At 47.8% G+C, this 21288-nt stretch overlaps 1 long non-coding RNA gene across 3 annotated transcripts in view; it reads left to right on the top strand.

Moving 5' to 3' along the window:
• Positions 1 to 17633, top strand: part of LOC308480952 — a 92416-nt gene extending 74783 nt beyond the window's left edge. The window contains exons 3-4 of one of the 3 annotated variants that reach the window (XR_013988348.1): positions 2931 to 3126; positions 17092 to 17633. This is a non-coding gene — a long non-coding RNA (uncharacterized lncRNA). Of the gene's footprint in view, positions 1 to 2930; positions 6050 to 12801; positions 14032 to 17091 lie in introns of those variants that run through there. The other 2 variants (XR_013988349.1, XR_013988350.1) reach the window with 2 other exon arrangements.
• Positions 17634 to 21288: the final 3655 nt, after the last annotated feature.

The following is a 21288-nucleotide window of genomic DNA, read 5'->3' as shown; positions in this document are numbered from 1 at the left end:
TACAAAAAAAAAAAAAAAAAAAAAAGAGAATCAGTCACAGTCAGTCCACCATTTGAAAAGGGCCAGGGCTTTTTCGGCTGTGGCCCTGATCTGGTGGAACGCTCTGTCACAAGAGACTAGGGTCCTGTGGGACTTGACATCTTTCCGCAGGGCCTGCAAGACAGAGCTGTTCCACCAGGCCTTTGACCAAGGCACAGTCTGACCCCCTCTTTGGGAATCCTCACAGAACTCTAGCCCAATGGTTGCCATTAATTTGATTTTGAAGTGATTTTGGAATGAATTGATTTTAGAATGCTGTGTTACTTTTATTGTTGTTAGCTGCTCTGAGCCCGGCTTTGGCTGGGGAGGGAGGGATATAAATAAATTATTATTATTATTATTATTATTATTATTATTAATGACACTAGAGCCATCTTGCCAACTAGATACAGTGGAACCTCGAAAGTCGAACATAATCAGTTCTGGAAGAACGTTCGACTTGCAAAATGTTCGAATTCCGAGGTGTGGCTTCCAATTGGCTGACAGCTAGGCCTTTTGCAGATCAGAAGTCGCGTCGGACGTTCGGGTTCCAAGGACTGTTCGAAAACTGGAACACTTACTTCCGGGTCTTCGATGTTCGGGAGCTGAAACATTCGGGAATGGAGCCGTTCGAGAACCGAAGTTACACTGTACAGTCATACCTCGGGTTAAAGTAGCTTCGGGTTAAGCATTTTCGAGTTGCGCTCCGTGGCGACCCGGAAGTAACGGAACACATTACTTCCAGGTTTCGCCATTCGCGCATGCACAGACACTCAAAATGATGTCACGCGCACACGCAGATGCGGCGAATCTCGACCGCGCATGCACAGACACGGGTTGCGTTCGCTTCAGGATGCGAACGGGGCTCCGGAACGGATCCCGTTCACATTCAGAGGTACCACTGTATTCTGTTTTGGCAACTGCAACCTTGGTTTAAGGAGCCATTTGGAGCCTAGCTCATAAATCTGAGTTTCCAACACTGGTTGTGGCAACTGCAACCTTGGTTTATGATGCCGTTTGGCGTCTAACTTCTACACCTGAGTTTCTAACCCTGCAAATATCCCTAGACTCTCTAGAAGGATGCATTCTTCCTAGATAGCAATGAGAACGACACAGGTGCTGCTGAAAGAGCTGTCGGCCGTCGTTGCAGCGATATGCCTGCTATTTTGGGCAGCTCTCAAGCTGTTCTTTGCTGATGCTGCCGGCCTTTTTCGAGGAGCCTGCTGGGCTGCTGGAGCCCCGGCAGCTCGGCAGCTCAGCTAAATGGGTCAGCGGCCCTGGGCACCTTGTTAGTTGCTTGACTCGGCAGCGGTGCTGTTTGTTTCCCTCCTCTGCGATGGGCTTGTTCAAATGCGTTTGCTGCTGAGGTGGTTCTCTGCAGCAAGGCACACACCACGGGCCCTGAGCGATGGGGAGGCAGCCTCTGGCGCTGTTCTCCATTCCATTTGTGCAGGCTATGCCAGTCACCGGCGTTGGCATGCCTTGGCAGAGGTGTTTCCACCCTCCCCCTGAATTGGCCCATGATGCCATCTGCACAATTAAACCAGTGAAGGTGGTGAAAGTCCTGTGTGAGTGCCTGGAGGCAGTTGGAGGATGGATGGCGGTTAACAGATTGAGGTTGAATCCTGACAAGACAGAAGTACAGTGGTACCTTGGGTTAAGAACCTAATTCGTTCTGGAGGTCCGTTCTTAACCTGAAACTGTTCTTAACCTGAAGCACCACTTTAGCTAATAGGGCCTCCTGCTGCCGCCATGCCACCAGAGCATGATTTCTGTTCTTATCCTGAAGCAAAGTTCTTAACCTGAGGTAGTATTTCTAGGTTAGCGGAGTCCGTAACCTGAAGCGTATGTAACCTGAAGCATATGTAACCCGAGGTACCACTGTACTGTTTTGGGGGGACAGGGGCGGGTGTGGGGGACTCCCTGGTCCTGAATAGGGTAACTGTGCCCCTGAAGGACCAGGTGTGCATCCTGGGAGTCATTTTGGACTCACAGCTGTCCGTGGAGGCGCAGGTCAATTCTGTGCCCAGGGCGGCCGTCTACCAGCTCCATCTGGTACGCAGGCTGAGACCCTACCTGCCTGCGGACCCACTTGCCAGAGTGGTGCATGCTCTAGTTATCTCCCGCTTGGACTACTGCAATGCGCTCTATGTGGGGCTACCTTTAAAGGTGACCCGGAAACTGCAGTTAATCCAGAATGCAGCAGCTAGACTGGTGACTGGGAGTGGCCGCCAGGACCACATAACACCGGTCCTGAGAGATCTGCATTGGCTCCCAGTACGTTTCAGAGCACAATTCAAAGTGTTGGTGCTGACATTAAAGCCCTAAATGGCTTCGGTCCTGTATACCTGAAGGAGCGTCTCCACCCCCATCATTCAGCCTAGACACTGAGGTCCAGGGCCAAGGGCCTTCTGGTGGTTCCCTCATTGCGAGAAGCTGAGGTTACAGAGAACCAGACAGAGGGCCTTCTCGGTAGTGGTGCCTGCCTTGTGGAACGCCCTCCCATCAGATGTCAAGGAAATAAGCAGCTATCTTATTTTTAAAAGACATCTGAAGGCAGCCCCGTTTAGGGAAGTTTTTAATATTTAATGCTGTATTGTTTTTAACACTTGATCGGGAGCCGCCCAGAGTGGCTGGGGAAACTCAGCCAGATGGGCGGTGTATAAATAATAAATTATTATTATTTTCTAAATTAATTTAAGCAGGGGATTTCCACTGGCAGCTCCGCGCTGGGCTATCCCAGTCTATGCTTGAGAAATTGCTTTGTGTAATTGGGTCATGTGGCGGCATGTGAAATTTAGAAGATATTATGCTTGGCTTTTGCCTGTCTTTCTTCCCTCGGAGCGCTTGCAATGCCGGCATGCATCTGGGGACTTTTGGCTTCAAGAACCCTTGTAACTGGATCCTTGTAGGTTCTGAGCCCTGCTTGCAAGAACCGGATCAGGCCAACAGTTCCAGCAGCGGCCAGCCAGGTGCCACTGGGATGCAGGCAAGCAGCAGAAGGAAAGAAACAGCTCTTCCTTGACATCTGCTGTTGGCAAACTGGTGTCTACATGTATTGAGAGACAGCGTTGCATAATGGTTAGAGTGCCGAACTAGGTAAAAAAGGTAAAGGACACCTGGACGATCAAGTCTAGTCAAAGGCGGCTATGGGGTTGTGGTACTCATCTTGCTTTCAAGCCAAGGGAGCCGGCGTTTGTCCACAGACAGCTTTCCGGGTCATGTGGTCAGCTAAACCGCTTCTGGTGCAATGGAACACAGTGACAGAAACCAGAGAGCATGGAAATGCTGTTTACCTTCCCGCTGCAGCGGTACCTATTTATCTACTTGCACTGGTGTGCTTTCGAACTGTTAGGTTGGCAGGAGCTGAAACAGAGCAAGGAGAGCTCACTCCATTGTGGGGAATCGAACTGCCGACCTTCTGATTGGCAAGCCCAAGAGGCTCAGTGGTTTAGACCACAGCGCCACCTGTGTCCCATAAGTGCCGAACTAGGTCCTGGGAGGCCAGGGTTTGAATCCTCATTCAGCCATGAAGACTGAAGAAACTTTAAGTCATCCTTTCTCAACCTGTGGGTCCCCAGATGTTGTTGAACTACAACTCCCATCACCCCTAGCTAGCAAGACCAGAGCTTAGGGATGACGGGAGTTGTAGTCCAACAACATCTGGGGACCCACAGGTTGAGAACTGCTGCTTTAAGTGAAGCGGGACCTCTTCAGGAAGGCGGAGCTTCTAACAAGCCTTACTCTAAGGCTGGCTGCTGCTGAAGCAACATCGGAGCTCTGATGGGATCCAGCCTGAACCCTGTGCAAATGCCTTGCCTCCAATGAGCTCAGTGCTTGTGTCATAGCATTTTTTTGGCCCTCTAGATGTTGCTGGGCTGCAACTCTTGTGGAACCATAGAGTTGGAAGGGTCCCGAGGGTCATCTATTCCAACCCCCCTGCAGTGCAAGAACGTCAATTAGATCATACATGACAGATGGCCATCCAACCACTGCTTGAAAACCCCCAAGGAAGGAGAGACCACCACTTCCGAAGGGAGACAGTTCCACTGGCAAACTGTCTTACTGCAAGAAGTTCTACCTGATGTTTAGTTGGAATCTCCCTACTTGTCACTTGAAGCCATGGGTTCGAGTCTTACCCTCCAGATCAGGAGAAAACAAGCTTCTTCACTCTTCCATGGGATGGCCCTTGAGATATTTGATGATGGCTATCCCTTTGGTCTTCTCTTTTCCAGGCTAAACATACCCAGCTCCTTCAACCATTCCTCATCAGGCTTGGTTTCCAGACCCTTGGTCATCTGTGCACATTCCAGCTTTTTGATACATTCCTTAAATTGCAGCATCACCACTTGGGAAATTGTAGGGCGTTTTAAGTTGTAATTTCATGAGATGAAATTTCAGGTGGCATCCTGGCATATGGTTCTTGGTGTTTCTAAGTTCTTCGCTTGCTTCTGGAGCACAGAGAAAATGAACGTGCTTAGTTGGATCGCTATGCCACAAACTGATTTTTGTTTTCCAGGAAAAAAAGAATCAACTCAGAATTTTCTGGGAAACTCCAGATCAGGAGAAAACAAGCTTGTTCCCTCTTCCATGTGATAGCTCTTGAGATATTTGAAGAAGACTATCATATCTCCTATCAGTCTCTTCTTTTCCAGGCTAAACGTACCCAGCTCCTTCAACCGTTCCTCATAAGGCTTGGTTTCCAGACCCTTTGTTGCCCCTTAACCTGCTTCAAGTACAGTGGTACCTCGGGTTAAGAACTTAATTCGTTCTGGAGGTCTGTTCTTAACCTGAAACTGTTCTTAACCTGAAGCACCACTTTAGCTAATGGGGCCTCTTGCTGCCACAGTGCCGCCGGAGCACGATTTCTGTTCTCATCCTGAAGCAAAGTTCTTAACCTGAGGTAATGTTTCTGGGTTAGTGGAGTCTGTAACCTGAAGCAGCTGTAACCTGAAGCGTATGTAACCTGAGGTACCACTGTAATTTCTAGCCCTTGGAACAGAGTGTTTGATAGAATGGGACAGAGAGAGGGGAAAGAGAAACAGTATGTGCTAAGTCAGCAAACTTTTTCAGCCGTGGGCCAGTCCACCGTCCCTCAGAACATGTGGTGGGCTGGAATATATTTTGGGGGAAAAAATGAATGAATTCCTATGCTCCAGAAATAGCCCAGAGATGCATTTTAAATAAAAGGACGCATTCTACTCATGTAAAAACATGCTGATTCCCAGACCATCTACGGGCCGGATTGAGAAGGTGATTGGGCCGCATCCAGCCCACGGGCCTTAGGTTGCCTACCCCTGTGCTAGACTGACCCCAGACTACAGAAGCATTGCAGGAAACGTATTTGCAATGGGCTTTGCTCCATGGCTAAAACGGAATGAAAAGGGACATCTCTCTTGTTCCCGAGCAACTAACCGGGACTCTGCTAAGAAGGCTGACCAGGGAGGTCTCTGGATAATAAATCACCTACTGACGTCTGGAGTGCATTGAACTTCCTTGCTCGAATCTCTGCCTTAGGTCCCTTTCACTAGAATGGCCTTCTTGTGCACCTGTGCCGCCTTTTGTGACGGGCGATTGCTGGGTTTCTAAAGTGTGAATTGTTTTATTTATTTAAGGGGGCTTTTGCAGAACCGGCGGCCTGCGTTTGGAACCAGATCTGACGCAGTGAAATAAAAGACGCCGAACGGCAGATGCAAAGCTGAATGCCAAGTGTGTGTGTAGGGAAAACACAACAGAATTCCCTTTCTTTCTTTCTTTCTTTCTTTCTTTCTTTCTTTCTTGCAAGTAGGCATTTCATTTTGGCAGCACTCTCTGAACTGTTGGGAGAATAGGGGCTCCTTCTTGCCTCTGTTTCTCTCCCCTCGGAGTAGAAAATGAGAAGGTTCTTCTTTTCTGCATATTCTTTTAGGGTCGTTATTCGGTTTTGTTTCGTTTTACAAAGGTGCTGAGTACCAGACCCCGTAGAGCCCGCCAGGACTCTATATGCTCTGCGCCAAACTCGCTGCGAAACCCTCTGCTAAGAAGAACCTCGGCATATACTCACCCTTTTTTATGTAGTGCATCCTCCATTTCCAAGTCGCGGCAGAAGGAATGAGGCTACATGTTCGGTGTACCTGTCCCTTAGCACTGCAGTGCTTAGTGAGTGTGCTCTCTTGAATCGCCAAAGTATTTTCATAATTGCTGCCCTTAAGGACTAGAAACTTGGGTTTCTATTTTCTTCTTCTTGTTCCCTGGGATTGTGGATCGTAGAATCATAGAATTGTAGAGTTGGAAGGGACCCAGGGGTCATCCAGTCCAACCCGCTGCAATGCAGGAATCTCAGCTAAAGCATCCATGACAGATGGCCGTCCAACCTCTGCTTAAAAACCTCCAAGGAAGGAGAGTCCACAGACTCTGGTGGGAGACTGTTCCACGGTCAAACAACCCTTACCACCAGAAAGTTCTCCTGATGTTTAGTCGGAATCTCCTTTTTTTGTAACTTGAAGTCATGGGTTCAAGTCCTACCCTCCAGAGCAAGGGAAAACAAGCTTTCTCCATCTTCTAGGTGGCAGCCCTAGAGTTATTTGAAGATGGCTATCATATCTCCTCTCAGTCTCCTCTTTTTCCAGGCGAAACATACCCATCTCCTTCAACTGCTCCTCTTCTTGGTGATTGGAAAATGGAAGGTGATTGGACAGCTGAGGAAAATAACACCCCTTTGTCTAGTTGTCCCCCGCCTCTCTTGCCCGGGCCATGTCTCCTGCCGGGGAAAGCCGTCTATCAAAAACTTCACTCCCCCTAGCACCTACTCACTATGGGCCCTACTAAAGCAAACAGTCTAATTGGTCATCGTCTAAAAGATATCGAGCATCAGAACAACCTGGCCACTATAAGGAAATTCTGCCCTTGGTATGTCCACTTTCCACCTCTCCATTTTGATTCTCTGGCCCCATATCTGCACCAACTTATCATTCCAAAATACAGACGTGCTTTTACGCTTGCAAGACTGGATGCTTTGCCATCCTGCGGTACTTGAGGGTCAATTCCAAAAGATCCCGTCTGAGAAATGTCTTTGCCCCTGTGGAGATGGTAGCACCGAAACAGCGGCACACGTCCTCCTGTCCTGTACTCTCTACAAAGACCTGAGGAACGAGATCATCACCCCACTCGTACTAACCATCCCAGGGCGCCCAACCACTGCCACAATGTCCTTTCTTCTATCAGATAAAAATGAGCAGATAACAGCAAAGGTTGCTAGCGGGGGAATCAGAATAAGGGCCAATAACTGACAGCTGATTCAGGACTTTAAATTGTGCTCTTATATCAAATTTCCTTTTCTGCGTATACTGTAATGTTTTGGACAGGGTAGGAGGGGCTGCTATAAGATACAGTTTGCATTAAAGGTAAAGGGACCCCTGACCATTAGGTCCAGTCGTGGCCGACTCTGGGGTTGCGGTGCTCATCTCGCTTTATTGGCCGAGGGAGCCGGCGTACAGCTTCCGGGTCATTTGGCCAGCATAACTAAGCCGCTTCTGGCGAACCAGAGCAGCGCACGGAAACGCCATTTACCTTCCTGCCAGAATGGTACCTATTTATCTACTTGCACTTTGACGTGCTTTTGAACTGTTGCAAATAAAGTTTTATCTCTCTCTCTCCTGCTGGGGATGAGGCAGGAAAACTCAGGATGTTCCAGAGGGGACAGAGGGAGAGAAAACTGTCTGTGGGAACGCTGTTCCTTCAGTGGCAACCTACGTTATCCACACGATCTCATCCCAAACTTGGTTCTGAGTTTTCTGTAACCTAGGAGGGATGTCTTTCAGACCAGAGGCCACATTCCAGTCCCCGCAGGTTTCCAAGCGCCACATGCCAATGGCGGATGGGGTAGGGATGAAGGAATGACTGTCATTTTTACTTTTTGCAAGCTTCTGTACAGGCTCACACAGCCCTCTCTGCCCTCTAAGCTGGCAAACAAGAGCTCAAGGGCAGGCGGAATCGTTTGAGGTGAGGGCTGTGGTATGTAGAGAAAGAGAGTGCGGCCTCTGGAGGGTCCTGGAAGCCACATAACAAGACTTCGAGGGACACATGTCCTACATCCTGGGCCTGAGGTTTTCCACACCTGCCGTAAAACGGCTCGCCTCCCTTTCTCAGGTACACCTGGGCTGTTCTTGCCGTCTTTGGGGACCCAAAGCTTCCAGCCGATCCTTTGGCCGCGACCCATCGGACCACCTGTTGATCATTTCCAGGGCAGAGAGAGGGGGTTGGGATGTGGGAACTGTGCAAGATGCTTGCACGGAAAGCCAGGAGGAGATGATTTCCACCCAAATTAACCGGAAAGGCTCCTGAATGAGCAGGCCAGCGTCATGCTAGCTACTCCCGGTCGCTGTGGCAAGTGACAACGGGTTTGTAGCATTCATCTGGTGAAAGCAATTAAAGCAGCAGTTCTCAACCTGTTGAGTCCCCAGATGTTGTTGGACTACAACTCCCATCATCCCTAGCTAGCAAGGCCAGAGCTCAGGGCTGATGGGAGTTGTAGTCCAACAACATCCAGGGGACCCACAGGTTGAGAACCGCTGAATTGAAGTTTGTTCCTGCTCTGTGGTTGCTGCAAACACTTAACCTGTTCTTCGAGCATCTGAGCTCCCCTTCACCCCTTGCCCTCAAAATTTATATCGGGCGGGGAGTCTGTTGCCCTCTGGATGCTTCGAACTACAACTCCCATCAGACGCAGCCTGCATGGATGATGGGAGTTGTAGTCCAGCACAATCCAGAAGACCACATGTCGCTCTGATCTGCATGTTTTTATACCGATGTGGCCCAGAACTTAGCTATGCCTTCTCCTGAGATTATCCCGCAAAATAAGACCTAGATCAGGAAACAGATAAACTTTTTTAAGCTGTTTGTCCCTGTCTCTTCCGGTGAAGGGACTGAGGACCACAGGGCCAGAGGCGAAAGGAGGCAGAGTCACGAATGCGAATCTCACCGTTTCTGCAATAGGGTGGTTTCATCACACACACACAGCCCTCTATCGTCCATCTAGGCCAGTGGTTCTCAACATGTGGGTCCCCAGATTTTGTTGGACTACAACTCCCATCATTCCTGAGCTCTGGCCTTGCTAGCTAGGGCTGATGGGAGTTGTAGTTCAACAACATCTGGGGACCCACAGGTTGAGAAAGGCTGTTCTGGGCATTTAAGAAGCATCATCAGGGTTCAAGTGCTGGATAGCTCAGTCGGTAGAGCATGAGACTCTTCCTCAGGGTTGTGAGTTCGAGTCTCACGTTGGGCTAAAGATTCCTGCCTTGCAGGGGGTTGGACCGGATGACCCTCATGGTCCCTTCCAACTCTTTGAGTCTATGACACATTTCTGGACCGGGAGAAACACTCAAGGAGGATGCGATTCTGTGCTGGTGGTGGTGGGTTTTGGCTCGGGAAGGTGTGTGGTCTGGGGAGAGTCTCAAGGGCCAGATTTGGCCCTTGGGCTTCAGTTTCCGACCCCTCCCATAGTAAACGAGGATTCTCCCTGTGGTCAGTCAGCCATTCCAACAAGTGGATTTGTTCGCACCCCGGTGCCGGCATAGGCAGAGGAGTCGCCACGAGGACCCAGCCAGCTGCAGTCCCTGCCCCTTTTAAAATGGCATGAACACACTTGTAGTTTGACTCTAGCAAAATAAGGAAGGAGGGGCCGGAAACACGATATAGCTCGTGAGTTTATGTATCGGACAGACAAGTATTTTGGAAGGTGCATGTGTGTGCTTTCGAGTCAGTTGAAAACGAACTTCTAAAGAGTTGCACAGCCATTTTACTATGCAGTTGCCGCTTCTAAGTCTTGGGCATAGCTTATTATAGCTGCCTTGCTGTTCCTTGTTGCAGCTGTAATAGTTCCATCCACATTTCAGTGACCTCTTCAACCATCTCCTGGTTCTATGTTCGCTTTTCCTGCCTTCCAAATAATCACCGCTATATGTATAATAATCCGTGCTGTGTGTATGATCCCATGACTCTTCAGGAAGCGACGTGGTATTTGGTGGAAAACTAAGAATGTGAGAATTTTCTTCGAAAATGTAGGTTTCCAGTCCCTTTGGTAGACAAAAAATAAAATAAAGTGTGTGTGTGTGTGTGTGTGTGTGTGTGTGATACAGATTGAGAAGAGAGGTCGTGAAGAGATCGTGCGTTACCACAGTGATAGGGAACAACTTTTGAGTTTCAATTTCTTATCTCTAAAATAGAGATGGATAGGGAACAATCTTACTCGGCTATGAGTGATCGCCAAAGAAGAAGAAAAAGGTACTGATACAACACCAAGGTGGCAGGTTCGAGCCCCATATGGGACTGCATATTCCTGAATTTTGGGGGCTTGGACTCTGTGATCCTCAGGTTCCAATGTACAATTCTATGATTCTGTGGCTCTAAGACAGCTACTTATATTCCAGGCATGTTCAACAGATAGATCGTGATCCACTGGTAGATCGTGGGGTGTTCCTGGTAGATCTCTTGCCGCTCAGTGATCTCCCCCCCCCCCCAAAAAGGTGACAACAACTCCTCCTTCCTAAAAGAAGCTCAACAACTTTGGTCCATGCAACGACACTGGGTAGATCACTGCTAGTTTTTTTATACTGTGTGTAGATCGCAGTCTATTGGGAGTTGGACATCCCTGTTATATTCTGTCTCTCAAAAGATTATTGATTTAATAAGTTGGCCACACACTTAACTCCTGTGTTTTATCTTCTCACAAAAAACAGGATTCTAATAGTTGTTGCTTTGTTTTGTTGCACTGATGCATTGAAGGTGTGCAGTTTGCTTGATCTGAGATCTGGCCTGGAGGGAGAATAAGCCTTGCGCTGTTAATAACCTTGCGTAATAATTGCCGGCTCCTTTTGTAATCATCGGCTAGGGGTGGGGTGGGGTGGGCAGGTTCAGTGCCAGCTGAAGAAGGAGGCAGCTGGCCCAGCTTGCTTGGAAGAGACCCACGGGCGAGGATTCTTGCTCAAAGAGGCTGGCAAAGAAAGCGATCGGATATCAAAGAGGAAGGGATACAATGCCCCTCTCTGCACGAGGCAAGGGCAGTTAGAAGGAACCGTGAGGTGGAAGAAAACACATTGAGGTGCAGCTGCTCCAAGTGGCCAGTGGTTTTCTTTTCCAGCCGAGCGAGCCAGCCATGAGATTGTGCAATGCGAATGTTCCTATTTACATGTATTTCTCTCCCTGTGCTTGGGGAAAAGCCATAATGACAACTTGAAAGTTTGGGGATTTTATGCTATACTTCTGAAACAGGTGGAAACATGGGATGGCGTACTACGAGAAATCACCTGTGTTGGAGAAGGAGCCAGCTGCAATCTTTGGCATTTCCAGGTGTCAGGCTGTGGAAGACACGTCTGAAAATCCCAGACAGCTGCTGTCAGCTGATGCCAGAAAGCCCCTCTCAACCTCTGGAGCCTAGATGCTGCTGGACTAAAACTCCCATCATTCCTAGCCAGCAGGTCGGTGGTTAGAGATTATGGGAGTTGTGGTTCAAGGGCATCCGGGGACTGAAGGTTGAGGAAGTTTGGTGTAGACCATTGGTCTTCAAATGATGTGTCATGATGCACTGCTACAAAACACAGGGAAATAATAATAATAATAATAATAATAACAACAACAACAACAACAATAATAATAATAATAAATAATTTATACCCAGCCCATCTGGCTGAGTTTCCCCAGCCACTCTGGGCAGCTCCCAACAGAATTAAAAGCACAATAAAACATCACACACTAAAAACATAGCCTTCAGATGTCTTCTAAAAGTCAGATGGTTCTTTATTTCCTTGACATCTGATGGGAGGGCGTTCCACAGGGTGGGAGCCACCACTGAGAAGGCCCTCTGCCTGGTTCCCTGTAGCCTCACTTCTCACAGTGAGGGAACCACCAGAAGGCCCTTGGAGCTGGACCTTAGTGTCTGGGCTGTGAACAATGGGGGTGGAGACGCTCCTTCATGTATACTGGGCCAAGGCTGTTTAGGGCTTTAAAGATCAGCACCAACATTTTGAATTGTGCTCGGAAATGTACTGGGAGCCAATGTAAGTCTTTCAGGACCAGTGTTCTATAGTCTTGGTGACTCTCCAGATGTTTGCCAAACTACAACTCCCATTGGTCATGCTTACTAGGGCTGATTGGATTTGTTGTCCCACAACATCTGGAGGTCCAAAGGTTCTCCACATCTTAGCTACTGAGCTGTAGCCTGATCTTAGGTAGGTTAGGACACCAAGACTGCTACCAAAGAAGTAGATGTGGGGGAATTAAAAGAAATAAAGGATCTCCACATGTGTTTGGGTTGAAGGTGAGTTGTGGGTCTGTAAAAGTTTGTTTCGTTTTATTTTGAAAATAAAGCGAAGAAAGAAAAAAAAAGTGGCCAGGTAGGTTGTTCATTGCCAGGTCAATGTGCCTAGGATTTTAGTCTCAAAGATGCATGCATCGTATTGTACCTAAATTTCACCAGTGAGGTTGGGTGGGAATTTTCCCCAATTTATAAATTCATTAATAAGCAAGAATGGACACCAGTTGCAAATAAAATGCTAATCAAATATGGCAGTTTTGAAGTGTTTCACTTTGTTCACTAAACGCGAGTAAAATAAACATGCATCAGAAAAATCTCCGATTCAAACTGGATTTTTTTCTCATGCGAATTGCCCCACTTTGCAGAACCTGATTTGGTACATTTGATGAAAAGCTCCTCTTCGAGTGTTAGCAAGTTTGAACCATTCAGCCAAGGACACGGTGGCAGCTGGACTTCCAAATTAGTAATATCACTGCATTTTTTTTTTATTCCAGATGCTCCACCAGCAAACCTGAAAGTAGCGTTCAAAGTTGGGCTGAAATTGAAATCTCCGGGAGAAGTTAGTTAAAAAAAAAAAGTGAAGAGGATAAACTAACCGAGGCTAAAACCCCGTTTGAAGCTGCCACTAAGGCATTTGTGTTAGGTGAGGCCACCTAGTTGCATTGTATTTTTGTGTAACTAAATCACTCCTTCTACTGGTTTCCAAACAAACTGGTAATAAGGTAAGGCAGGACTTCTGATACTTTATTTTTTCCTCTGAAAGGCTAAACTTGCCTCTTGACTTGCATTCAAGTTTTTGGTCTCCAAAGAAAATAGAAGCCGGACTCTTGAAACTGAAAATCAGAGATTTCCAGTGCATAGGATGGGAAGACTTTACTGCACCTTCCATTTTTAAAGGCCATAGAGTCATAGAACTGTAGAGTTGGAAGGGACCCTGAGGGTCATCTAGTCCAACCCCCTGCAATGCAGGAATTGGCAGCTGCCCCATACAGGGATTGAACCTGCAACCTTTGCATTATCAGCACCACGCTCTAACCAGCTGAGCTATCCAGGCTGCTAGATGCTCTCACAAGAAGAGTTCCAATTCGGCATGGCATATTCTCTCCCCTCACTGCATTTCCCACCAATTTAAGTGAAACTGATGTAGCAGGAATGCTTGAATAATGGTTCTCTTCAACATCAGTTAAGGCATCTCCGAAGGGACGCAGATGGCGCTGTGGGTTAAACCACAGAGCCTAGGGCTTCCTGATTAGAAGGTCTGTGGTTCGAATCCCTGCATTGGGGTGAGCTCCCGTTGCTCTGTCCCAGCTCCTGCCAACCTAGCAGTTTGAAAGCACGCCAAAAAGTGCAAGTAGATAAATAGGTACCGCTCCGGTGGGAAGGTAAACGGCGTTTCCATGAGCTGCTCTGGTTCGCCAGAAGCGGCTTAGTCATGCTGGCCACATGACCCGGAAGCTGTACGCCGGCTCCCTCGGCCAGTAAAGCGAGATGAGCGCCGCAACCCCAGAGTCGTCCGCGACTGGACTTAATGGTCAGGGGTCCCTTTACCTTTACCTTTAAGGCATCTCTGAAACCCCTGAATGCTGCTGCCAGCCAGTGTAGACAACATTGAGCTGGATGGACAAATGGTCTGACTCAGTATAAGGTCCTAAATACATGCCACCATCTCCTCATCCTGAATTCTTCTTCTTCTTCTTCTTCTTCTTCTTCTTCTTCTTCTTCTTCTTCTTCTTCTTCTTCGCCCATCCATCCATCTGGGTTGCCCCAGCTACTCTAGGCAGCTTCCAACAGATATAAAAACACAATAAAACATCAAACATTACAGGGCTGCCTCCAGATGTCTTCAGAAAATCAGATATTTATTTCCTTGACATCTGCTGGGAGGGCATTCCACATGTCAGGAGAAGGCCCTCTGCCTGGTTCCCTGTAACCTCACTTCTTGCAGTGAGCGTACCACCAGAAGAAGTCCCTCAGAGCTGGACCCCAGTGTCCAGGCTCCTTCAAGAGTTGTCCCCTCGTACGAACCATGTGCGGCTTCCAGAATACACCTTCTTTGCATCTTCCTGGGTCTGGGAAGGTCCTTGTCTCTGTAGGTTCGCTTGCAAGATAGGCATGGCATCTCCTGTTGGTACATGTTTTACGCGGTGCCTTCTCATGCAAATAGGAGGCGCCTTGTTTGGCTGTTGTAATTGAGGCATTGTCAACAGCGTGCGCCCAAAGGGCGTCCCTGCATGGAGAAGTTGGAGAGGGAACGAACTCTTTCCACTTCCTCGTCTGCTGTCTCCAGCACCTCGTTCTGCAAGCTCATCTGAAGTAGGGAAGGAAGAGAAGAGTCTGTCCATGTGGGCAGTCAGGTTGCCCAAGGGCGATGGGGATGGGATATCTTCCTCCCAGGCCAAGTTCAAAAGCCCATTAGTTGGTTTTTGGTGCCTTTGGCCAGGAAGAACCTTCTGATTTCAGTTCGGTACCCAGAATGGGGAACACTGGGGCTTTTCAACTGCTGCAGACAATGGACTGACTTCCTGCCTGCAGTTCGGGCAAATTTTTAGCTTGGCCCCTTCGCTTTTCCTTGCCAAATGCTTGCCCTGACTGACCGGCTTTTTTATTGTTAATAGTAATAGTAACAACAACAACAACAACAACAACAACAACAAATTTTTATACCCCACCCTCCCCAGCCAAGACCGGGCTCAGGGTGGCTAACACCAGGTATAAAACAATTGATTAAAATACAACTTAAAAACAAGATTAAAATACAACATTAAAATGCAGCCTCATTTCAGTAGAAACTGAAATCAAAAGCTGAATTTATACACATCTGATTGCACAAGGAACGGAAAAGGGGGGGAATCAAATAAAACCATCAGCTCGCATGAAGGATTCAGGAACATTTATGTCTGTATAAGCCTTCCAGATTTCCAAAGAGGTGCTCAAACAAGGCTGATGTTCATACGAAATACATCCACGTGTAGCAAGGGCGGCAAGGACCTAGAATTGTAGAGTTTTAAGGGACCCTGTGGGTCATCTAGTCCAACCCCCTGCAATGGAGGAATCTCAGCTCCTTCAAGCTTCAAAATATATGTCTCTTATATCCCACTTTTTCCTCCAAGGATCTCATGGTGGTGTACATGACGATTAACCAATGGAGTGAAGTCATTAAATAAAAAAAATTTCAGTATGAATTTGAGGTTTTGCTTCCTCTGTTGGTTCTTTTCTGTCTTAGAATGAACTGGTCTGGCTGTCGCTTGTTTCTGCAGCTACAAGACACCTTCCTTACCTGTACGGCTCTTTGGCTGTTCCTGGCACACCTGGAAAGGCATCAACTTGCAAGCAATACCCAGCTCCCTAGGGAGGTCTCCAGGGCTGGGCGATGTCAGCTTCTCAACATTGTGATGTACAGTCGTACCTTGGTTCTCGAATGGAATCTGTTCCAGAAGTCCGTTCGACTTCCGAAAATGTTTGAAAACCAAGGCGCAGCTTCTGATTGGCTGCAGGAAGCCACATAAGACGTTTGGATTCCAAAGAACGTTCGAAAACTAGAACACTCACTTCCAGGTTTGCAGCATCCGGGAGCCAAAATGTTTGAGTCACCAGGCGTTCAAGAACCAAGGTACTGCATCACTAGATGAAGGCACCATCGTATTCTGGCCCTCAAGCCAGTCTTGGGCGATGTATCGCCCAGGCCTAGAGGTGTCTCACGTGTAGGACATGTTAGCACGGCATCAGGATTTTGCATGGTACCTGTTATGTACTCACCCTGGGCCAGCAGACGGATACTGTAGATAGTTTTCACTCAGGTCCACATATGCAAATAGGGGATTGAAAGTGACGTTCAGTGATTGGATAGTTACAGAAAGTGGTTACTGTTGCGTTGTAGTGGAGCTCTATATAAGCAGGCTGGCTGAACCCTTCAGTTCAGTTCTGTTCTGGCCTGTGAATAAACAAGAGCTGTTTGAAGAATCGCTGTGTGGTCTGATATGTTCACCCACAACTTAACAGTACGCAAACCATGTAAAGCTCAGAAGCAGCGGCCAGGGCAGCATCGTCTAAATGGATAAAGATTGTGAGAGAGAAAGAGAAGGTGAGTAAACCCCCCCTTTTTTAAGCTTTCCGTTTGTTGAAGTGATACAGTCACCAGGAAGCAGTGTTTCCCCCTTTTCCTTGGAGGAAGGAAGTCTCTTGTACAGGACCCCCTGATGTTTTTAAATACCGGTTGTGTGTTTTCTATTTTTTTTATTTCAAAAAAGCAGAAATCGCAGTCCAAACAGGAAGTGATTAAGACATGAATAAAGATTTCAAATAGACTTGGGGTCAAGGGAAGGATGGAAGTCTGGCTGTGGGCCTGAGATGCTGGAGAAGAGAAGGGGCAGAATAATGAAGTCAGGAATGTGGGATTCAGCCCTGGGAAAAAATGAGGAGTCTTCGCTTTCGGAGGAGGCCGGTGGCCTTAGAGGGGCTTGGCGATCGGAAATTGCTTGTTTGCTGTCCATCATCTCCCTTTATTTCTAACTTTGAAGGTTTTTCTCCTCATTTTATAGAGGCGAACAGCAAGATTTTATCCTATCTCCTTTTAAGGTCCTTCACTTTTGCAGGCATAAATCAAAGAGGCGAGTCACGGGGATACAGAGGCAACAATGGCATCATGTGCCTTTACTCTTTGTTTTTAGTTTTATTTGGGTGTCTGCACCCTGCTTCCCTCGCGATAGAAATCTTACTCGAGGCAGTTTGCAAAATAAATAACATAATACGAGTCACAACATCTTTTTTCTTTTCCTTCCCCAAAGCGGTAAGATGGCATCGCTAATTACGTTCACAAAGAAACCATCGTCAACAGCAGCAGCCTGTCGCCTGGAACACCCAGTTTTGCTAAGGGATGTTGAGACTTTAAACAGATTCTGGCATTTGCCCGAAAGGATATGTAGGGAGGAACATGAATGCAAGGCCTGTCACCCCACTGAACTTACTGGAAATCTCCATGCTTGGGAACTGGACCTTATCAGGGGTCCCAGTCGAGAGGAGGGTCCCAAGGAGTTCTTACACCCCAATTTCAGCATGGGAAGGTCTGAAGTAGAGTTGGTGGGTGGGGCTGGGTGTGGGGGTCTTTGGGGATGGACGGGGCTGGCATGCATGCCGCTGCCCCTTCGACGAAGAGACCCTAGCTCACCTGCCCCTCTTCCTGCCCTTCAAGCTAGGGGAAAAAGATGGAGTGATACAGCTGCCTTTTCATGGAGCTCCTCTGCCGGCCACACGGCTCCTTGCCCAGAAGGAGTTTCCCTTCCAGGTGAACGACAAACTGCAAAGCATCTTTTCTTGGTGTGCTACTTGCGCTGTGTACCTCTGCAGAGGGACGCGGGTGGCGCTGTGTGAGCCTAGGGCTTGCCGATCAGAAGGTTGACAATTTGAATTCCCACGACGGAGTGAGCTCCCGTTGCTCGGTCCCTGCTCCTGCCAACTAGCAGTTCGAAAGCACACCAAAAAGTGCAAGTAGATAAATAGGTACCGCTCCGGCGGGAAGGTAAACGGCGTTTCCGTGCGCTGCTCTGGTTCGCCAGAAGTGGCTTAGTCCTGCTGGCCACATGACCCGGAAGCTGTATGTCGGCTCCCTTGGCCAATAAAGCGAGATGAGCGCCTCAAACCCAGAGTCGTCCACGACTGGATCTAATGGTCAGGGGTCCCTTTACCTTTGCAGAGAGAGCTGGTGGATGTTCTTGGTGGCTGTGGAGCTCCTTCCCTTTCAGACTTGCTTTTGCATCTTTCGGAAGTCCTAAAAGACCTCCATTGTTTGCACTCGTGCCGGTGACTAGGGCAAATTTGCAAAGCTTTGCTTGGAGAGTTTGTCTGATGAGGTCCAGAGAAACTGAGCAACCCGAAATCTCTAGGTGCATCAGTGTAAGCCTAGTTCTTCCCTACAAATGCATCATTTAAACACCTTGTTGCTTCATGACTCTGAAAGAATTGCACTGTGTTTGAAGTGACACACAGTCGATCTGTGTTGGCTGAGCGACACGTGCAAAGTCAATGGTTGTTCCTACAGCAATCTTATTTTATTTGCAGTTATTAAAATTTTATCTTGTCCTTCCTCCCAAATGAGGCCCAAGGCGGACTGTGCATATGTGGAGATTTTGCTTGGACTTCTTTTTCTCCCTGGATTAACACCTTTGGGGATGACCCCTGACTTTCTTTATTAAGCAGGTAAGCAGAGAAGCTTATCTGTTGCATCTGTATCACACTTTTTTCTCCAGGGAGTACATGGTTCCCCCCCCCCCACCGTTAATCTGTACAATGACTCTGCGAGGTAGGCAAAGAGGCTGTGACCGACTTCAATGAAACCCAGTACGTTTCATGACTGAGTGGGGAATTTGAACCCAGATCTCCCAGGTCCTGGTCTGACACTTTAACCACTACACCACACTGGCATCCTAGAGTCCTTCTGCTGTGGGGCAGCTATTAAGTAGATAAATGAAGTGTTCTTGGCCTCGGGAAAGAATGCACAGGGAAATATGAAGGGCTTGGCCAGTCAAAGGTAGCACCACACTTTTGGGACATTGGCTGCTGCTTCCAACCAAATTAGTCCTCAAGAGTTTCCTTCTTTCAAGATGTTAATACCTTCCTCTTCCTCTAAACAGGAGTGTAGGCGATTGATGGTACTAACATGGCAACACCTTTCCTCCAGAACTCGCCGTCTATTGATAATCGGCAGGCTCCTTTGTTGTTCTGTTTCTGATGCCTGCTGAAAACTTTTTTGTTTAGACATGTCTCCCCAGACATGCTAAAAAGAATTTGGTGCCTACTTGTTTCTACCGTCTGCTGATTTTATCAGCATTTTCTTATGAATATTCCGATGACTTGCTTTTATTAGGATCACAAGGAGAACGCTGCTGTTTCAGGTCAGTCTCGCAGGCAGTCCAGCATCTTGTTCTCACAACGGTCAGTAAACAACGAGGGACACATACATTCAAAATTCCATTGAAACTAATCAAGTTCAGTGGAATTGACGAACTTGGTCTTGTGACACCAGCTTTTCAAAGTCCTATAGTCATTTATACCTCCAGTGTCCCTTCCTGTCCCAGGTAATCTCCCCCCCCCCCCGGGTTTCCTTTGGGAAACAGTGACCTCAGTCAGGGTTTCCCAGTCTCCATCTATGTTTGGACTACAACTCCCATCATCCCTAGCTAGCAGGACCAGTGGTCAGGGATGATGGGAACCGTAGTCCAAAAACGGCTGGAGAGCCAAGTGTGGGAAATCCTACTCTAAAAAAAAAAAAAATGAAATAAGATAGATTGTTAACAACTGGGGAGCTAGTTATCGTCTCTGTAAGAAGTGGCGGGGGTGTTGTGTGGAGGAGCATACAACCCCCCAATACAGTCGTACCTTGGAAGTTGAGCGGAATCCGTTCCAGAAGTCTGTTCGACTTCCAAAATGGTTCAGAAACTAAGGCGCAGCTTCCAATTGGCTGCAGGAAACTCCTGCAGCCAATTGGAAGCCGCGTAAGCCGTGATGGACGTTCAGGTTCCAAAGTACATTCTCAAACCGGTAGAATCACTTCCGGGTTTGCAGCGTTCAGGACCCAAAACGTTCGACTCACAAGTCATTCGAGATCCGAGGTACGACTGTACAAGTTTGCAAGACACTAGTCCCTAGTGATAAACTAGATCAGAGTCTGGGGTTGAAGCTTGCACCTCCCTTGGCTTTTCCTCTTCCAAGAAAGATGTGCCCTGCGAACTGTCAGTTCTTAATCCACGGCAGTCGTCTTATCCTTCTTTCGCATCTGCTAAGGCAGCCCGTTCTCTTGGGTTTCATGGCAAGCTCCAGGCTCAATTTGTCAGAACCCGGAGAATGGGAACACCTTGCAACGCAGCTTGCGGTTCTTTCTTTTTCTGGAGTTCAAAAGTTCTCCTCCATTTGCTCTGCGGCGTTAACGAGGCAGCCCCGCTTGAAGCCATGGGTGTAGCTGCTGCTTTGCTCAGAGTGGGGCACATTGTTGAGCCTTTGAAGCGCTTTCCGTGTCACCTTTTGATGTGGGCTCCATGCAAATTCCGCGGCGGGAGGGAACGGCGTTGGTTTTGTATCGTGCACTTTAAAAAATAAAAATAAAAGGAATGCAAAAGGTTCTTTATCGCAGCTTCCTGCAGTTTTTACCTGCGCCAGTTCCTGTGAAACGCCTCTGTTGTCTCCCCACCCTTTAGGCATTTGAAATTTGATGGAAGGAGCTCTGTGATCGCGGCTACAGAGAGTCCCACCTTCGTGCTGAGAAAATCACACCTCTCATTGCACGGGTGCGCAGATTCCTCCACGCATTAAAAAAATGTGAGAGGAGGGTTGCAGGCTTGCTCCATCACCATGCTGTTTGGTGCATGGGAAAAGGGGCTCTGTGCGCATACTGATGTTCACAAATAAGACCTCTGTGTATGCTCAGGAGCACTATAAGCAACCATTCATAAACACATACAACACCCCTTCTCATGCCCATTGACTGTGGTTCTTCCACTTTTATCCTATGTCTGTTTTTCTGCTGCGAAGACATCCCCCACCCATTGCCATATTCCACAAATACGGCATCTGGAATACATTTCTGCAAATTGGGGAGGTGTTTTATTGCTCCATGAGTTTAGGGTTGGGGGGGGTCTTTTTCCAGCCTGGGAGGCAGCATTTCCCTCGGGGTAATCGTCCAGTGGTGAGTGTTGCTCCTTGCTGCTGTCCGCCTTTTCATTTTCACGGGATGGGATAATAATAAATAATAATAATAAATTTTATTTATACCCCGCCCTCCCCGGCCAGAGTTGGGCTCAGGGCAGCTAACACCAGTAAAATTACAGTAAAAAAATAATAGGAAAAAAACCCACAATTTAAAATACAGGTTAAAATACAATTTAAAATGCAGCCTCATTTTAAAAGTAGCCCATAGATCAAAACCATAAGGGGAGGGCAACATAAGGGTCAGACTGAGTCCAAACCAAAGGCCAGGCGGAACAGCTCTGTCT

Source organism: Podarcis pityusensis (assembly GCF_964106645.2).
Source record: "Podarcis pityusensis genome assembly, chromosome: 7".
Lineage (NCBI taxonomy): Eukaryota > Metazoa > Chordata > Lepidosauria > Squamata > Lacertidae > Podarcis > Podarcis pityusensis.
The sequence above is the reverse complement of the archived record's forward strand: the minus strand, read 5'-3'. Positions and strand labels throughout refer to the sequence as shown.